We start from the raw sequence: 20,570 nt of genomic DNA, 5'->3' as shown, positions 1-20,570 counted from the left end.
TGAATGATCAGTTCCATATGGTTCAGATTAGACATGTTGTAAGAACCCACATTCACAATTTTTTATGGTTTTGAACTAATCCAATGTGGAATCGTACCATCCGTGAATGATGTCATTAGACGTTTCTATCCTCGTTCTCAGACCTTGCCTGAGCAACACATGGCTGTAACCTGGTGTAATGCTACTAGTTATGTAAAGTGTTACATGGGTTCGCCAGGGCAGATGCCACTTGTAAAGTGATTACACTTTTAGATAGGACCCATGGGATTCTGAAATGGTTTTTCTGGCTCCGTAACTGTAATTATTACAACAACTGATCACGTAAGTGACCATGCTTTATGTTGGTTCTGTTTAATTGGGCAGAATACATTTATCTCCCCTTTGGCACCCTTCACCAGATGGCTTTGTACCAATGTCTGGTAGGTTTGTCACTCTCAGACCATTAATAACTTATCATTCTGAAATTATCCTCGTATATAAAATATTTAATGTCCCTTCCCAGAGGGATGTGGAAGCAATTGTTTCTATATGATCAATGTTATAGCTATTGCTGCTGTATGAAGTTCTTGTGGGCCATTATTCTGCCAAGTACATTTCCATGTTAAAATAGGCCTCAAGCACCTAATGCTTGACTGGCAGATAGGATCACATTTTTTCTCTTCCTTTTTGTCATTTATTTGCTGTCAGCATTCCAAATAAACAATAGTCCCCGGTTCATATTAAGGTCATAATTGAAAATTTAAATCCTTTGTTTTTAACATTTAAAAAATGAATTTTAACTTCAGCCTTGGAGCCATATGTTTTGTGGGTTTATTGTTTCTTAAAGGAAACGTCTGTTTTGCCAGGAATTTGGCTTAAACAAAGCATACCATCACGAACATATTGTATAGTCTTTAGAAACAACAAATATTTCATGTGCACTGTGTTAGCTTATCACAGCTCAAATCTCAAACATTTACCTTCTTTCAAGATTATGCCTGTTTATTTGGAGAGCATATAGTTGAATGGGTACACCTTCATAATTGACACTGTTAAGAAAGCAATATTTTTCTGGAGTCAGTATGTCAACAGTTGAATCTAAAACCCCACGTTCTTGTTCGGACAGCACTTGGATGGTATTATTGTTCACATTAAGCCGTGGAATCTTCTTGCTTCAAGTTAACAAGCTCCTGCAAGGCACTGGATACCATCTTCTTCAAAGCTATCAGCTTCAGCTGCAGATAAACACAACACACAAAGGTTACACTTCCAAATGGGAGGATTGTTTCAGTATTAAATCTCTTAGTGAGATCTCTGTGTGCACAGACATCTCATGCCCGATCCTCATCCAATCACAAACAAGATATGGATGATAGGGGTCCCTGGTGTGGGAGTATGGCAGGTTTTAGTTGGGGAGGGGGTATTGTTTGTAGTCCTTATGGAAACATGGGCAGTCTAGATGGCCTGAACCCTAGGGAGACCATCTGTGCAGGTATAGGGTTCTCCAGCACTGGGCTGGTTACAATCTGATGCCAGGAGATGATAGCTGAGGGGAGTTTGCTAGGAGCAGTGGGAGATTGGAGATTACTTGGCAGTTGTAAATAATTACTTACTGGACAGGCAGTGGGATAGCCAGGTTGGTAAGATGTTCCCCTGTTGTGCCAGCTAGTTCCTGTTATTCCTGGAAACCCATCTTAACAGTAGTTCCGTCATGCAGACCCTGAGAGAAATATAACCAATACATCCCTTGCAAATCTAGCAGTGGAAACTGGCCGCCACACAAATACACCCTATGATCAACATTTCTGCCTCTACTGCCACTCTGACTCGACTCTGGTGGCCTAAACTATGTTGAAGACGAACTCCATGTCCTACTTATCTGGGGTGAATATTCTGAAATAAGAAAGAAGTGTTTCACAACCTGTAACAAAATTAATGAAAAAAACATTAAGTACATTCCTCTCCACTATTAAAATTAAGAAGTAAATCCACCATTATAAAATAATCGATCTTGAATTTCAATCTTTACCCTATATTCAGCATGTATGTATTACATTATTGTCTGTCAAATCTAGATTACTGCAAAATGAACACAAACCTCTTTGCTCCTTTTTATTTCATTTAAGATACTGGTTTCTTCTGAATTTTTGTTCAGTCCACTGTCAAAATCCCAAGTCAGCATATTTTATTCTGAACATAACATTTATGAAGTCCATTGATACAGTTTGCAAGGTGCTGGGTTTGAATCCCATCATAGTCAAATCTTATAAAGATCTTGTAGTATTACACGCCTCGATATGGCGACATCATTTCAAGTACCAGTGTATATTTCAGTGAAGCTGGTGGTGACGGATCTACCATCAGCAGACTCCTGAGCTGTCCTGTATCGACAGGATCAATGCTCACCACAACTGAGGCAGACAGTGCAGATGTACATCGTGATAGGAACGTGTCAGATGCAGTCGGATGGTGCTTGCTTCAAGATATACCATGTTTTGGAATTAATTTATGAGCATATCTACTTAGGATGTTATGGTTTTGAACCAATCATTGTCATCAAAAGTATTCAGAGCCAGGTCTTATCATTCTCATGAAAAAACCCAGACCAGTTTGGAGAGTGTGTTGATTGTACTATCATTCTGTACTGTCTGCTCTCAAGATGTTAATATAAGTGGACTCTTTCATGCATAAAGATGCTTAAATCCAGTAACTCCAGCACAAAATGTTTCGTAGCAGACCCATGCTAGTAAATCATTTTGCTAATTCACATGGATGTTTGCTTAAAAACTTCCTTCAATGTTGTTGCCCCTTTATGTATTGATAGGGTTGACGGCACCAAGTCCAAATTTATTCTTGTGGGTTCAAAGACGATTTAAAAAATATAAATTACTTCATGATTGAAGATTTAATTTAGATTTTTCACCATCGATGTTAACCATGTCCCATGACTCAATCTACCCACAATGCCCTATGGTAGCAGGTTACAATAACAATCACAGATTTAACAGGAAGTCGTCTGCTCTAGCGCAGATCCTCGCTTCTGTTGACACCACAGCTAATTGCAGGTATGATGAAATAGAGGCCTCCATCTCAAGTTTATGTCACATGCTCCTCAATCATACTTTCGCCAAAGCGTCTCTTGAAGCTCAGCCACAGCTCATGGCTCGCGGTACCCACTCAGGTCAGTGAAGCGTGAAAGGATTATAGATCTCTTGCTGAAGGCAGTGTTGTCTGTTCTAGGATCATCCCAGTGCAGCTGTTGATGAAAGTGTGATAAGAAAAAAAATGATTCTGTTTAAAGTTTGTTATCTGCCAGAGATAAAAGTGTATGATGATCATTATTCAATGTCTAAGGTAATCTCTTTGTGATAGTTTGATGGTTGAGTGATGATCATCAGTGCAGGCATGGGTGGGCTGCTCTTGCTGTAGATTATACAGCGCTTTGACATCTGTGACTGGAACATCTCATGGGAGTATCAGGTTCCAGGAGCTGTCTGTAAAGTTATGACATCTTCATGTAGTGGAGCAGAAAAGCTCTGGACGTCTGTGGCCATGTCATCAGGAAGTTGAAGCCTTCTGTAAACACTGGTCATCTGCCCTGTGTTGGAGCAGAACAGGTCTTACACAATGGTTAGAGGAAAGCAAACAGTCGAGCTCAACCCTTCAAAGGCTTATCACAAGCTGTTTATACCAATATGTGGATTTCAGATTAATATTTTGTGCTATTGTACTGCTTTGTCCTCAATCATACTGATTTGTGACTGATAGTGAGTCTTGTGTTCAGATATCATGGGTGGTTTGTCATGCTTTCAGTCGCTGGTTTGTCTGGTTCAGATTGTACAGGTCACTATGACTTGACTTAGGTATTAAACAATAGAGACCCACTCCCCCTAGCCAGATCTAGGATCATCAGTGGTTCATCTGGTTCAGATTCAACTGAGACCCACTCCCCTACAGATTCGAACATGTACAGGTCACTGTGACTTGACTTTGGTATTAAACAACTGAGACCCACTCCCCCTAGCCTGACCTAGGATCATCACTGGGTTCCGTAGTTGAGCTGCCCACAACTGTTGATAGACGTGTGATGGAGGAAGAATCCCAGTGTGTTTATTCAGATGGTCTCCCGGTTTAGTCAGGTCCAGGGAAATAGTTGAATGTGGCTTTGTTGACTTGTGTCCCTGTTTCCGTGGCAGAATGGCCATCTGAGGAGGGAAGAACCTCAATAAGCAGACGCAGACAGATCGACTGCCCAATAATGGGGTCAGAAAGTCACGTCTGCGCATTGGGTAAATAAAATGTGCAATAAAATTATACTTATGTCCTCAGTTGCGATATGAGAATGGGAGGTTGTATGACAGTCTCAGTATATAGTGGAGATTAATGCACTCAGTATCATGGTGCGGTGGGTAGGAATTGGTCATTTGGGCAGCAGATTAACAAGAAAGATGTTTGGAAGAAGATTAGGTTTTAATTGCTTTCACATACAGAAGACTGCTTATATGATACATGTCAACAAGAAATGTTTTAGAGCAGGAATGTGTTAATACTGGTTGAATTCAGTGGTAAAGTGTGATGGTACATATATTCTTATGGTGATTGTTTTGTGTGAGTACCTCTGTTGGTTCTGGCTTCCTGTAATATCTCGATATCTTAATTTCGGCATAGTGATCATTCCCTTGGTCTCATTTGTCACCGCTATGGGGACATTTATTGTCAAGAAATGTGTGTGGAGCCTTGCTCTGGCATGTAAGCCTCTCACCTCTGTCGGAAGGAGATGGCCTGCTCAAGGTTTCTGTTTGAAGTTAACTTTCCACCTCCATTCATCTTGGCCCAGGAACAGGTTTCATTGTTTCGCTGTGACAGGTGGTAAATAATGATTGTTTTCTGCATTCCTGGGTTTGTTGCTCTGGAATTTCTCCTTCACAGAATTATTACTTATGTTGAAAGGCCGGGTGAAAATTAAGCCTCTCAATGCTGGATGTTTATTTTTTCCATGTGAAAAATTTGACTGATGACAACTCTGGAATGATCATATTTACACAATCATGTTCAACCAATTTGATGTTTTCTTTACAAAGTCATATTATATTTGTCAATACAGTAAAAATGATATTGAAAGGGTTACTTTTAGGCTAATTGTGATTTTAATTGATATTGGGAATTTGACTGAAACAAAATTTCAAACAAATACATGTTTTAGAACATCTTGTCAATTACATGGGGTGAAACCTGTCCACCACATCATTTATAGTGTGGGTTTTTTTGCTTTTGGAATTTTCACTATTTTAAAACAAACACTAATCTGTATGTTTAAAATGGCCTGAGACAGCCTCCATGGTGTAGTGGTTAGAGCGTCCGCCCGGAGAGCGGAAGGTCGCGGGTTCGATCCCCGACCGCGTCATACCAAAAGACGTTAAAATATGGTACTTGTTGGCCCCTGCCTGGCGCTCGGCATTAATGGGTACAACAAGGACTGGTCGGCTCGGAGTCAGTATAATGTGTCTGAGTGGGGTATTCATGCTTCACTGCAGCATGGTATCTCAGTGGGCTAGCACTATAAAACCAGCTTCAGTCTGGGTGTTCAGAAAAAAAGTCCTCGGAAAAAAAGTACCGGTAAAAAAGTACTTAATTTGCCTAGGAGAAAAAAGTCAGTCTGGGCTAGGACAAGCAGCCGCACATACACATACACACGCATGCACGTCGTCATATGAGCGAAATATTCTCAAGTACGACGTAAAATCCAATTTCATCTCACCTAACATGGCATGAACCTCATAATACTGACAAACCTTTTCTCCTTAATCCTATATATTGTCACTGGTGGAAGTGTGTTACCATTGAGATCAACTTGTTTCCAAACTATGCAAAGGGAAACAATCTTCAATGTCAAACAATTAGAGTTACTCGCCTGTGATTCTACATTGAATAAAAGGATATAATGATAATGTAAGAATTTCAATGTGTCTTACATAGTTATAGTTATCCATATATCAACAGCATCTGAACTTTGAAAACTGTAGAAAATGTAGATGATATACTCCCATACACTCCAGTCCTTTTGACAGGTGCAATGGCTGCCTCGAGTGAAGTACTTGTATGTTTGGTTTATCTTGTGTGTTCAAGCTGATAAAGTTTGTAAATAACTCAGTGTACTTGGCAACTCCTCAAGGGCCACATTTGCATCAGCGCTGTGGAAAAACTGTCGACTATATCCCCAAGTGCTTTATAAATGCATTACTGAATTATGAATGTCAAAATTATTTGCTTGTAGAAAAAGATAAATTTTCAGTGTGTGTTCGTTTTAAAATTTATAATCTTTTCTAAATATTCAAATGAAAATCAGGTTTTATCTGTTTTGAGTCTTGCCAAGTTAATGCATGGAAGAGTTCCTGTCATTTCCTGACATTTAGAAATAGGATAAGAAAAGTTGGCATATTTTCTTGGACTGGGCCATAAAATATAAGCAAAGGCACAATTGTCTTGCTAATGATGATGATTGTCGTTATAATGATTGTTGTCTGTACAAATAATGATAAAAAGCAATATCAGAAATGTCAACAGCTGTGTGAAAAAAATAGACCTAGAACTTCAGATACATTGTATCAAATGCATTAAGGTGATTATTAATGTTGACATTTGAATGTTTTGAAAATTGATTTCTTCATGCAGCTGCACTGTTGGTGTGTATAAGAAATGTTAATTGTGTATAATATCAGAGGTAAAGCTCTGTGGGTTTGTTTTCCCAGCACACACAGTTATTGGCACCATGGCCATGTACCAACATGCTCCACTCACAAAATATTATCAGTATAAAACAGTTTTTGTCCCTCGGTGCTGTCAGAGGTAAATACCATGTGGAACGCGCTGATGGCTTTCCAGAGTGTTATCCCTGCTCAGTTCTCAGCATACAAGAATGTGCTGCCATCTTCTCCAGTGTTTATACCTGAAAGGCGATATTCTTCAAGCTTTGCTTCGGCTCCGCTGGTGTTTGGAATTTGAGAGGAATAATGGCCAGTGTTCATTTGTTGGGGCAGCTTGTGAGTGTCCCTATTCCAGGCTCGTTTTTTGTTTGACACTAGGAACTGATGATGAGAATTGCATGAAGGTGCGTATGTAATAGGTTTTAGGTCTGTTCTTGGCTTGGGAAAATGTTTTGTTGTACTAGCTCATCTCTTCTTATCAAGATGTTGTTTTTTAATGAATGGGAAACGGTTATTTCACACATGGCGCCAAGGGAAAAGCCTCCTGGCCTACTTTCACTTTCCAATACTTCTCTCCCAGCCTTATCATTGACATCTACCCTTATTCTATCCTCAAACTTCCCCAGCTGACATTCCCCTCACTAACACAACCAAACCATACCCTTGACACTGTCTCTGATCAGCCCATTCTTCCTAAAGGGGTTGTTGGATAGCATTGTTGATGAAATATTTCATCAGCCTGTGGATTATTTTGGATTATGACGTCCCGCTTTGGTACAATGTGTGAAACTGCATAATGTCATCTGCACAGTGATAAAGTTGAATGTTGATGAGAGCAGTATACAATCATGTGGACATACCCTCTTCCTCTCTCAAACAATCACCCAGGTTCAGTTCCCCACATGGGTACGAAGTGTGAAGCCCATTTCTGGTGCACCCTGACGTGATATTGCTAGAATATTGTTTAAAAGAACATAACACCCAACTCACTAACTCTCAAACCATGCTCAAACCCTGTCCCATCCATCCAGTCCCAACTCTACCCCACCTTCATCCATCCATCCTTATAAATCCAGTTCTTCTCCGGACTCCAGCCTTCTGGATGACTCCATCACTGGTGATACCCCTGAAGGAGCCAGTATCACAGGCCAGGCTGGACCAGAACTGATTTAACATTGCATGCGGACAGATCCTTACTCTTCAAGTGTGGACAAAAGATGTCTATCAGTTGAAAAGTAGCCGTGTTTGGTGTTGTGGAAAGCCATCAAGATATGGAGTTTCAGAGCTAGTGATATTGTGTGATATTCTGCCAGATTATCAGTTTCCATAGAAGCAAGGTTGATTTGCTTCATGCTTGGATAGCTGTTGAGCTCAGTGGCAGTGTGAGGGCACTTGTTGATACAACAGGCACTAATTATCACAAAAAAAAACACAAGTTGCCTGAAGGCGCTGTCTGACTGAATTTCAGTGATATAATACATCTTTCTTAAATATCCCTGTCTTCTCTCCCAGCGGAGGAACCCGAGCCCCTGGTGCAGCTTCTCCACAAGGTGTGAGGGATCTGTCAACACCTGTGCTAATGGCCTGTGTTGAACATTGAAAAACTACGCCTGTACGTTCAGAAGGTGAAACATTTCTACCTGGAGGGAGGGTGTAAATAACGTTAAAGGTGATGATGGCTTGATTTACCCTTAAGGTGGTGAGATGAAGGAAATTAACCCTTGACAACATCGCTGTAGCTGGCCGATTAACATATGATTATGCTTTCAAATAAATCATGTGAATGCATGAAAGAGAAGGTGTGCCTAAGTTGATTATTAGCTCCAACATCTTAGAGATGTCAATAATTTGGGTAGACATGTCTCTTGTTTTTCAATTTAAATGGCTTTTGGTTTGTTTAATTGTGAGATGTGAAATCTTCTGATCCTCGTTAGTTTGTTGGTGTTTGACGTGTGATAGATGACACTTAAAGGACCACAAATACCTCCTTTTATGCAGAATACATAATATCAACATATTGGCTAGTGGTCTTGGAGTGTGGAACATTTCCTTGAGACTGGGTTGTCTTTGTCTTCAGAGGAATCAGATCGTAGAGAACGTGGATGACAAATGTATCTGAGATTGTCACTGCCCCAAGTTGTTGCATAATGTTGAAAGAAGAGGTGCATTGTGCCTTGGACATTACCCAAGCAGTGCAGAGCTGGTAATAAACCCCCTGCTGTTAGACAGGGTTGGGGGTGGGAGGGGCGGGGCAGTGATACAATTGCACCAATGCCACACAGGAAACTAACCCTACAATTAAACCCTGTCTGAGGGATCAGTGAATGAGGATGGCTTTATTAGGGGTACTTGGATTGACACTTGATAGTGACACTCATTCATTCGTTGTAGCCCAGTATATTCCCTGGAGCCTGTTGCTAGGTAAGCTTATATATTAGTTTTGTGAAGCATGTGTTCTTAATGGGGCTTTATACTGTAACATTTGGTTTGGTTGATCTTTTCAGATAAGGAAACTCACATGCTGAAAAGATTTACTGCATGTCTCTTTCTTTAATTTTTCAAAATTAGTACTTTGGTTGAAGGAAGTGTTATTGTTTATCTGTTTGTGTAGTTGTATGTGTGTGGTAGTCTCTGTCGTCTTTGTTTAGGATTGGAGACAGTATGTGAGTCAAGCGATTATGTCACGTTATGCTGAAGAGAGGAATTAGCTTCACAAATCTTGACCTTTGAGAACCCAAGAATTCTTTTGCCATGAGAGTGGTGCGTTTCATTTTATGCCACTTTTAGCAATATTCCAGCAATATCACGGTGGGGACACCAGAAATAGGCTTCACACACTGTACCCATGTGGGGAATCAAACCTGGGTCTTGCCATTGGACCCTTGTGAATTTACTCAATCATTCACCAGATTTTCTTATTTATATTTTCACTCAACTCAGCTCATCCACTCAACTCACTCACTCCATCATTTGGACTCACTTTACTTACTCGTCACACGAAACCGACAGAAAGTTTTCTTTGTCTGATGTTGAATCGATCATGTTGAATCCTGTTCAGTGTAAGAAATTTATGATGTTTCCAATCTGTCACAGGACACTAAAAAAATATTTGTATGCCTCAGGCAACAGGAACTAATGACAGCTGTGCATTTTTAATTTGCTGTGCCATTGGCAGTATTATCACTGGAACTATAAACTCTGCTATGTTAGAGTCTGAAGTAGGAGTACTGCACGACAACGACCATGACGTTCACCACGTAGTATATGGCATGATGCATCTCGCAAATATTTCCTATTTCTGTTCTTATAAGTGATGATATAAGTATATATACCATGATATTTAAAGAGAGGTGTCATGGTTGTATGAAAGGCATGCCCAAGAGAAGGAAGTGCCCCAAGTATCAAGGAACTTGTCATTAGAGTATGTTTGCCATCCTGTCATATCATCATGTATCATCTGGCCTCTTGTACAACCCACCACCCTGCTGCCCTGCATCCTCCAGATAACCACACTTGACCTCCGAACATTGTAGAACATGACAAGCCCCTTACAAGTCATCGGCCTTCAGTACTGTTGATTGTCCTGCATTAGACAATACTTGTATGTAAGTATGACATTACTTGTGTGAGTGCAGTTGACAATATCTCTGTATGACATAGGGAAAGTATGTAAGGAATGAAGTCTATTGAAAGCTATCATACAAGATGTGTTCATCCAATGTAGTTTATGTTTGACATGGGGGCTGTGTATACCACTACATGTAGTAATGTTTCAACATATCGAGGGGCCGGTGGGGAAGCCTAGTGGTTAAAAGCGTCCGCTCGTCACGCTGAAGACCGGGTTCGAATCCCCACATGGGCACAATGTGTGAAGCCCATTTCTGGTGTCCCCGCCGTGATGTTGCTGGAATATTGCTAAAAGTGGCGTAAAACCATACTCACTCACTCAACATATCGAGTAGATTCACTCGAAGGGGATAATCTTACATGAATGTTTCATTGGATAGCCAAGTGTGTTTGAATGATTTCTGAAAGTACATCTATATATGCTGAAACAACAAAATTGGGATCATGAATATTTGGGGAATGTGGTTTTGTATTGAAGAAAAAAATTATTTAAATGTGTCAGTTTATGTATATATAAATATTGAATGATCCGTAAGGTGTTTGCTCAGTGTACTACATATGCCTTTATGTCTACTTAGTTCACTGGACCATTAAAATTATTTTCAAGTTTCAAGAGATGTCATCAATTTATTCCATTTCTACTGGTAGTTGGCAGCAACTGTAACTAACAATAGTTGTCCATGAAGTACGCCTCATTATGAATAAACTACAAGTTGGACTTTGTTGATAAAATCAATTTATCAATAACTGGATTGTGTAGCCCAGACTCGATTACATAGCTGGAATAATGCTTTGTGCAACAAAAGAAATTTCAAAATGGAGGATGTATTATGGCATATTCTCAAATGTCTACATGGTGACAACCCAGGGAGGTCCAGGTTGTGGTGAGAGCTGTTGTCCCCTTAGCACTTCCAGACATGCTTCATCTCCCATCATGTGGAGGCCATTTCATGCCCTGATAAGTCAGTCAGTAGTCAAAGTCAGCCTCATGTGAATCTCCAGACCCACAAATATGAACTGCCACAAACCATTACCTGAGATATGGGAAAACATTCAGTGACCAAAACAGGGTTTTACAGGGAGGAAAGGTCAAGGCTAATGTTCAATGCAGTGATACAAAGATATCTATTGTATTACAAGAAATAACAACTACTCAGTAGGTTTCATGAAATCTTGCTTGATTTCCATTGTCAGAGTTTGATCAAATATGTCCTTTGTCAGCATATTGATAGTTGAAATGTCTGAAATGTTAAGTACTCTTTGTAATGAATTCAAGTTCAAATTTGGGTTGTTCAGTTACTAGTCACTGGATTGAAGGGATGAACTTGTGTTGTTCAGTGGCTGGTGATTGGATTGAAAGGAGTGAATGAACGAGTTGGGTTTTACGCCGCTTTTAGCAATATTTCAGCAATATCACGGTGGGGGACACCAGAAATGGGCTTCACACATTGTACCCATGTGGGGAATCGAACCCAGGCCTTTGGCGTGATGAGCAAACGCTGTAACCACTGGGCTACCCCACCACCTCAATTTAAGAGACAAACATGGGTTGTTCATTGTTCAGTAATTTGTAATGATGCAACAATCAGCAGTAAACCTTGTGCAGTTGCAGCCAGCCCAGAGAAGCTCTCACATGCAACAAAAAAGTGAATCTGTGGAAGGATGTTGAATTGGATTGATTGAGTCTTCATGTTACTGCTCAGAGATGTTGAAATTGGAACTTGGATAAACTCGGAGTCCATTTGAAGGTGTAGACGTGATCTTTGGTATCAGAGAACTCAGACTATTTGTGAAAGGTAGCTGAGCCCATTACCAAGCAATTGTATGGATTACAAGCCCATGTGACAGATGGTTTAGGAAATTACTTTTGAATTGCGTACTAAGTATTCTGCAGACAAGTGAAAGTAATGGATCTATTCACTGCAGTGTCCAAATTTTAAATCAGAATACAATCTGTTTATCTAAAAGTTACACTTACACTCTTGTCTTGTCCTAATAATGAAAATAAACACTTTGTCTATATTTTCTCACATTATCCGACTTTGTGCGGCATTGTATCGCTACAAGCAAACAGTGGCTGTTATTTGTGTGTATGCTGTGTCTACAACACTAGCGATTGCCTCACAAAGAGAGGATCCTGTCAGAGTCTATTATTACCGGCAGGTGTGAGATATCGATCCTAGGGCCATTATTATTTACGCTCTGTACTCGATGTACAGTCTAGTCACGCGTGCATCATCATGTAGACTGACAAAACACTCGTAACATCCACGCCCGTAACACAGCCACTTGATTGGGATCAGTCACTTGGAATATGGTGGCAATCAAGAAATTTGGGGCAATATCGCGTAAAATTTGAGAAATGATTTTCCTGAGGCCTTGTAGGTGAATATATTGCTTGATGTGATATATGTCCAATTGTGAGTGAAATGGAACTGAAATTAACAAAAATGGTAACCAGAGGTGTCGCCATGGCCAGCATTTGTTGGGCAAACATCGTCATTGGTTGGCGCTGGAGAGGGACGTCTTGCGTCGACAGGAAGCAATATAGAGGTTGCAGACATAGATATGACATTTAGTGTGATTTGTAGGCATAGATGTGTAAAATGACTCTCCACATGATTAATAATGAATGTCTGGGGACTAAGTCATCAAATATCGTCCATTGAACAAAGGTGCTGCTTGATTTGTTAGAATTATTCATAATGGTCTGGCGATTTATGGTTGAAAGTGATAGATATGTCCTCACGGAATCAATATAACTGAACCAAAATATAAGTACTCTAAAGGACAAGGGCTATTCCTTCATAACAAACTATATATATCTTCCGAGGTGATCTATATATGAATGAAGTCTAATCTGTGGTGACTGGGTTATGATTTACAAGATCGTTCATCTGTGGAACTTTTAAACATTTTAACATGAGCAAAAGTTGTTTTCAGAACGTAAAGTTGTTTTCTGCAATGAATCCACAAAATAGCCTACTCTGCCAAAACATTGTCCCATCTCCCTGTCTCACTCACTCACTCACTCACTCACTCACTCACTCACTCACTCACTCACTCACTCACTCAGCGTCCCCAGCAAGCTGAGCTTGTCACAAGGGACAACATATGGATCTGATGATTGGACTCTGTGACTTGATCACCTTCATGTTATTGTACCCCAAATCATGGATCACTGCTAGCATTATCAGTCACTGGATTGTTTGATCCCAACTTCATTATCTTCAGGCCACTGTCAATAGTGCCATATAGCCCTGATATTGCTGAGAATGACATCAAACAACTCACTCACTCACTCAGCAGCTCAGCTGTATGGATTTGAGTGTCGTTTTAAGCACATTCTAGAAATTACATTTTTCTTCCCAATATTTAGCGTGCTTGCACAGAAAGTCAGACTGTTATGAGCAGTTATCCCCATGGATTTGTACAGAAAAACATGAAGGATTTGCTGACATTAAATTCGGAAATTGTCAATTTCTTTTTGTCAAAAATCGTACCAGATCATTACAGACAGTTGCCACTGCTATTGGCGTTCCCTTATGTTAGTATTGCCCAATTAAATTCTTTATTCAGCATTTGATGACTCCCAGAGGAAATTATGCTGTATAATTTTGGGTAATATTACTGATTAATAGTCCATTTTCAGTGTGGCAGATTTATGTGTTATCGATATTGGCAAATCTGAATCAACTCCTACTCTTTCCTACAAAGGATAGATATATCAATGTACGTACAGTCGAACACCACGTGATGTTCAAGATTACTTTGTTCCCTGATTGATTTTAAGGTATTGGTGGGAAATCCCCAACCATGAATAATATCTCCGAATTGAAAAGGAAATTGGGTGAATAGAAGTGCTGTGTCAACGGAGAGGTCATCTGGTGTCTAATTGACCCACGATGGCCGCTGATGAGTCCGGCTGGGTATCAGCTGAACGAGGGAGATCACAAATTAGCTATGTCAAGTTATGCCCCTCTTGAGAATGTCAGCTCATAAAAACGGAGAGTGACAGGAAAAAGAATAAAGATTCAAATAGCCCTATGGCTTTGTGAATCCCTGCCGAGGATTTAAGGACATTGAATGACCTAAAGGATCATGACTGTATGAAGGGTCACTCGGGCTTTTATAGGAGCTCAGTTATTTCGAGGGTCAACTTTCCACTGGACAGTGTTTGAATCGTTTTCAACTTGAGTCAGTACAGTTGTGATGGATGATGTTAGCTTTCCTCCTTAATCCAGAGAATACATCTTTTTAACTTGCAGACTTAGGTTTATCTGAATCCAATATTTTAACATCATTAGCATGGGACAGGTCCGTTTTTGTGAGGGCTATTTCCTGCTGTGTGGAATGCATGGCATTTGTTGCCTGTCGCTGCAGCATGGCGTGGTTAAAAACAACCCAGCGGTATCCCCAGATGCCTGGCGAGTAAGTCAAACCTAGTTTTTGTTGATTGCAAAGGAAAGTGAAGTAATCTGTCCTGTTGACACGTTGAGAGGATGGTGAGAGAACAGTGAACCTGCAGGTCAGAGACACTCACTTTATTGCATTCAGTTCAGGGGAACCTTTAGAGTAGACTTGCACAAGTCTCTAAGGTAATAATTAATACTTTAAATGATATTTATTAAAAAAATATAAATAACAGACTGGGGTCCTTAGACTGTCTACTTATCTAGTCTTGCCTCTTTAAAGGATAGAAATCACTCTACATCCATGGGTATAACCTCCCGTACAGCCTTGGAGCAAGGCTACCCTTAGAGGTATGTCGTGGATCCGAGCAGGAGAATTTCACACCTTCTATTTGTGTCACCTCATTGGCTGGTGACGGCTGGTTTATTTACTGTGCAATTTTACACGATCCTGTTTTCATCAAATTAACGGATTAAAAAAGGTAGTATTTCAGGAATTTGTCACTTTGTGTGATGCAATTGAACGAAGTGTGAAGATAATTATTTTGTAATGGAAAATATTTGAAAGAGGAATTATATATTGTTCCCAATATAAGTAGTGCCTTGTGATATATTACTTTAAAATAGAAGCGGTTGTGGTTTTAAAATGAAGCAAAAGGCTTTTGTCATGTGTTTGAATCCAGGACTTGCCTTAATGTTATCCTACGTTTGTCAGTTCCGTCTCCATGGGTTCCAACAAAGTGATATGTGTCCATGTCAAGAGATTCGTTTTTTTGTCACAACATGCTGACAGACTGTGATATGACTAAAAGACTGTAAGATCTCCATTAAACCAACTCGGTTGCTGTTCTTCAGCTTTGTATCTCGTGGGTCAGGAAAGGAGTGGATGGAAAAATGGAATGGAAACAAACACTGGATCAATTTAATGCAGCGATAATGTTGCATAAAACCCATGCAGCCCCAGCAGCGGAACTGTGCTTCGTTGACGACACTCGTCTGATATAGTGTGTCATCACAGTGTCATCAAGAACAGTCGTGTTACGATTGCCGCGTTATTGATCACCCGCTGAAATCACCATTTCAGAAAAAACAAATATTACGAGGCTTAAAAAAGAGGTTTTCTGCATGAATCAATTCTCCTTTCTACATTTAGACAGTATTTTGTGCAACTCTAGTGCAAATCTAATCACCACCAGACTAATGCTATCAGATTCGTCATATATGCAATAATGCATAACTTTTTCCACCCATTACCATGAACGCCCATAAAGACCAGATTAGCTGAATTGCAGAAATATTGAATTAATCGTAATTACTTCAATATCCTTCATATTCCAGTCAGATTATCATTGATTACTTAAAAGAAAAATGACGAAGAAAAAGAATAAAATGCATCCTATATTGAATATTTCATAATTGCTGTTTCTTTGAATGAAATGGTTTGTGATTCTACAAAGGCTGACTGCCAACAAAGCCTTCTGTGTATCTAAGTGTAGGACGGAGCTGTCAGCCGGTCATTAGAGCTCAATTATCTTAGCCCTTATTAATTGTAATTATCAAAAAGTGTGACGAGGACAGCCCTGCCACAGGTGCAGATAAAGCGAATTGTCTCATTAACGAGTAGTGATAGAGATGGTAGTTTTTGGTAGAGGATAAACTGACTAGCAGTGCTGACTGGCCTGCCTTCTTTGTGCAAGGCTTTATGCAATCAATAGAGTTGAAACCTCCCTAACCAAAACACTGCATGGTGGTACCCTGGCCTAGACCTCTCAAATTTGATTCCTGTGCAATTTTATCAAAATGGAATTCATGAAAATTTTCCGAGGCAGGAATACAGCCATGACAGGCGGTATTATCCAATTTTATGAAACTTAACAAAAAAAGGGTAAAAATCTATCACACACATGCTGTGAAATTTGCTGCACATTTCCATGAGGTATATCTAAAATTCATGAAGTTTTAAGCCTAGAAAATAGTGTACAGCAGCTAATCGAGGAATTGCATGCACATGTGTGCACATATTGATAAATGGATTGCCAGAGATTTTGATTACTCTTGTCTGGTGTCTATCTTAATGACAAAGGTCTGGCCAATTTCAATAGTCAGGAAGGAGAACTTATAAAGTCCTTAGTGTACAGTAAGTTCCATCACCGGACAGTGAAACCTTCAGACCAATACAGCACAGGGACATCTCCATATCTAATTTCATTACCCTCCAATACAGCAGAATCATGCAAGACTCACAGATGCCATGATACCTACACAGACTATACACTGGAATTGAATTAACATCAACTGCAGCCCAGAGCGTATTCAGTTACTCCTTTCTCCCATCTGACCGGTCCACAACACTGTTGGTTGAGAACCTGGGTATCATGACTATGTTCATTCTGAATATGTATTCTCTTGATTAGGCATTTCATTGATCCAGATTAAACCCCGAAGTTCGACGAGCCTGAGGCATTCCAAGGCTAGCCCTTTCAGTGTGAACTGTGTATTTAACCATACCAGTAGGCAGAGTTGAGGGGCTCGTGTGGAGCATTCAGCCATAGCCTATCGGTCTGTCTGTCGCTCACTGGCGTAAGGCCAGTTACAGACACTGTTACAGTGTGGTCTGTCGGGCCGCAGTTATTGTGTTCACTCTGCGAGGCGTTCCACTCACTTCGGACCTGTCAAGGAGAGATCTCTGTGTATTTAGGTTGCTCTCGTCATAGGGAGTGGTGGAGCTTCATCTTGTGGATCTATTCTTGTGTGGATTATACATTTGCTTTCACTAATGTTTTCTACAATGTGGATATCCCTCGTGTTGTGCTGTCGCTGACTTGGGAACTCACTTAGGTCAGTCCTCATGTCTTTGTTTTTGGTTTTCCATTTTCAATCAGTAGTAAGTCGGTGATAACGCTGATTTATTCTTTCACTGTGTTACTTTGTATCTTCACTTGGGATATAAATACAGATATACCACAGTGTTGAGTCATGCGAGAGGCGTGCTCACTCCTGCCCTTCCAGGTTAGTGTTGTGTTTATTCCGCCAGTTATTAATATTGTGGCTGAGATGCCTGCGTCTTGACATGCAAATGTGTCTTGTCAGGTAGTGTGGGAAACGGCTATTCATCCATGTGAAGGATTTAGAACTCCGTGACATAGCTGACCTATTTAACAGTGAGGAGCTAGGTGTGTGAGTGCAAACCGCTGGAGGTTGGCTCAAGACACGTGTGTAGCATGTTGGTCTTATACTCTCTGTTTATATTGTTACCATGATATCGACTGTTGTATTTAAACTCACTTTCCAGAACTACAGTTTACACTGATACCTTAAGAGAAAGTGAAGGATGTGTTTCAGTATTTTATAAACATTCCCAGCTGTAATTTAATGTGTCTTATACTGGCGGTAACTATTCAGTCGTGAAACTTATCAATATTACACTCAGACAGGCCTCTCCTCTGTAGAATTCATAATTATAATTAGTATGCTACATCATGCTTTATATCCCTAGCTCTGTGTTAAATCAAGTGTCGTCTGTTATTGGCTGGTTGAGGCAGTTTGTAGTTTGTTCTAAGCCCCATGATAGTGTTTGTACAATAAAAATTATCTTATCTGACAGTAGCCTGTTGTCTCATGAAACTACTTATTTTCTCCCTAAGTCTAGGTACATTACATAAACCACAAGCTTTAACGGAGCTTTGACTAGATTTACTTGAAGAGTATTACTCTAGCCGGTATTGATAATACACCTTATCAGTAAAACACTCTGTGGGTTAATTTAGACAATAGCTTATTGCTGGGTTAATTGAAGTTGGGACCATGAGTTCCTCTTTGATGCATCTGCCTTCACTGACGCCTTGATTTCTGTGAAGGTTAAGGATGTTACGACTGTGTGTTTATCACCCTGCTGTAATGTAACTGATCTGTACAGGTAAAGTGGTGGCTGTGTTTGTTGTGCCTGTAGTACAGCATGTTCAGATAGATGCTTGTGAAGGATGTAAGATCTGAAGACATCAAAGGGTACCAGCCATTTGATAAATGCAAGCTTCACACATTAACGTGTCACATTTTTCACTTACTACTTTTCTTTAAAGAACTTTTTTTTGTTCACAATGTGTCAACAAAGCGTGAATAATATTCTCATCATGAATTGCGGTATCATGTAGATCATTCTGCATCACGTCGCTGGAGACGAGGTACACCTTCATGTGTTTTCTAGCAAACATTCTCAGTGTCAGGCTTAAAGATGTGGTAGGGTAGCCTTATGGTTCAAGCGTTAGCTCATCACACCTAAAACTCCAGTTTGATTCTTTATGTGGCTGGCCGCCATATAGCTGGAATATTGCTGAGTGTGGCGTTAAACAACCAACCAATCATGTGGCTGGAATATTAGAAAATCAGTTTGGTGTCCCACTGTGATATTGCTCGATTATTAATAAAACTGGCAGAGCAACAGACCCACTCCCTGTTGTAGTTGAGGACCTGGTAATGTCTTGCTTTCTGTAAATACAAGATTTTTTAGTCGGTTTGGTGTAAATGTGTCCTAAATCACTCCTGTTGTATCATGTGCACCTATTGTCTTTAACATCATGTTCACTCCTTCAAACAATCAATGCCAGTGTAAACCCCATTCACTTCCTCTTGTTTATCTTTGACTATCCCCCTTCCATGCTCTCCGTTGATTACATCCCCCCCACCTCACCTGTGCTCACCTGTCAAGGTGCTCCAGATGTATCCCTCCAGACACTTGCAACAAAATTACACAACCTCTGCTTATTCTCTCCTCTCTGTTTGATCCCAATCTCAATCTCCTCCTTGCATTGTAAAGCGATATTGCTGTGTGCAGTGATGAAAACAGAATCCATATTTCTCTGCCAGCCTTTTGTACAGGCCTGTTTATTTTGTTGCTTGATATTTGAAGATGGTTTGTTGATGCTGCAGCATTGACACACAGCAAGACGATTCTCTCAAGTGAGAGTGGGCCGGTAGATACGAATATTATTCCATCTTAAACATACATCAGAATGATCAAGAACTTGCATGAGAAGACAGCATCGATTGCATTTGCCTGATCACTGTTTGTTGAATAACCGTGGCTCAGACCGAGAGTATTATTGATACTTACATCAGCGAATGTGGAATAACTCCCCTGCCTAATCAAGATGCGTATATCAATCTGTTGGTTTTATTACCTTTGTTTATGGCGGATCAATGGGTTTTGTCCAGCCGGTAATTATGTTCACAGACTGAAATAATCATATCTTTCTTTCCAGGTGTCTAATGTTGGCAATAATCTTCTGGAAATGTGTAGGGTTGTGTCAGCAGCCAGGTAAACGAGTCCAACCCGTGGAGTTTTTGTTTACTGCTGCACGATGCATCGGCTTTGTGCAGTATCTGCAATCATTGATCTACCAGGAGCTGTTGTTGCAAGAACGTTGTTGTGTGTGGGGTTGGCGCGAGACGTGATGCATGCATGCAATATTCATGCTATAGGACATGTTATGGTTAAAGCTGATCTCAGGTGATTAATTAGCTCATTAGGAAGTCAAACATATTGTCTGGCGTCCTCTTGAGAAGGATGGGTAGGGGCGGGTGTTAGAACAGCGGGGAGGTTATTGGAACAGCTTGGGATGTTTCAGGTTGAATTGTAACGGTTTAGACATGTAAAGCAGAGATTAGCACAGATTTGGAAGGATTTAATCATGATCAGTGTCATGCATATTCTCAGCCTTTGTTGGGGCCCTCGTTTTAGCATCGGTTCATCAGTCCTAAGTCAATAACATCGAAAGAAACCTGACTAAATCAGAAATATCTGTTCTGCTGAGGATGCAGTAACTGTATTAGACATTGACTTGAAGCTCCA

The 20,570-nt window shown here is 40.2% G+C and overlaps 1 protein-coding gene across 1 annotated transcript in view; it reads left to right on the top strand.

Moving 5' to 3' along the window:
- Positions 1–20,570, top strand: part of LOC124285040 (plexin-A2-like) — a 206,542-nt gene that overhangs the window by 25,419 nt on the left and 160,553 nt on the right.

The sequence above is a fragment of the Haliotis rubra genome, unplaced genomic scaffold, assembly GCF_003918875.1.
Source record: "Haliotis rubra isolate DU_JTF1 unplaced genomic scaffold, ASM391887v1 Scf350, whole genome shotgun sequence".
Taxonomy (NCBI): domain Eukaryota; kingdom Metazoa; phylum Mollusca; class Gastropoda; order Lepetellida; family Haliotidae; genus Haliotis; species Haliotis rubra.
The sequence above is the reverse complement of the archived record's forward strand: the minus strand, read 5'-3'. Positions and strand labels throughout refer to the sequence as shown.